A 353-nucleotide genomic window follows, 5' to 3' on the forward strand; every position below is an offset into this window, starting at 1 on the left:
TCCCTTCCCACCACTCACTCGAACACGCACCACCCTCGTCGCAACACCCTCTCCCCTCCCCCGGCCCTCTCATCCCTTCTGTCACACCCCACCCCCACCTACGCACTCTCTCACACACCTTCACCACAATATCCACACTCCCATCATCACCATTCCTCTAATTCACACATACTATTCCATCCACCTCACAATCACATCACCCATCCTTAACTACCAGCTCTCCATCATCACACACACCCCTACACACACCCCCACCTCACCCCACCATCCACACCATTACCTACCTCCACCACTCCTCTAATCCCTCCCACCACCCACCACCTCACACACCACCTACCATCACACCCCCCCAC

This window comes from Penaeus monodon, chromosome 22 (assembly GCF_015228065.2).
Source record: "Penaeus monodon isolate SGIC_2016 chromosome 22, NSTDA_Pmon_1, whole genome shotgun sequence".
Lineage (NCBI taxonomy): Eukaryota > Metazoa > Arthropoda > Malacostraca > Decapoda > Penaeidae > Penaeus > Penaeus monodon.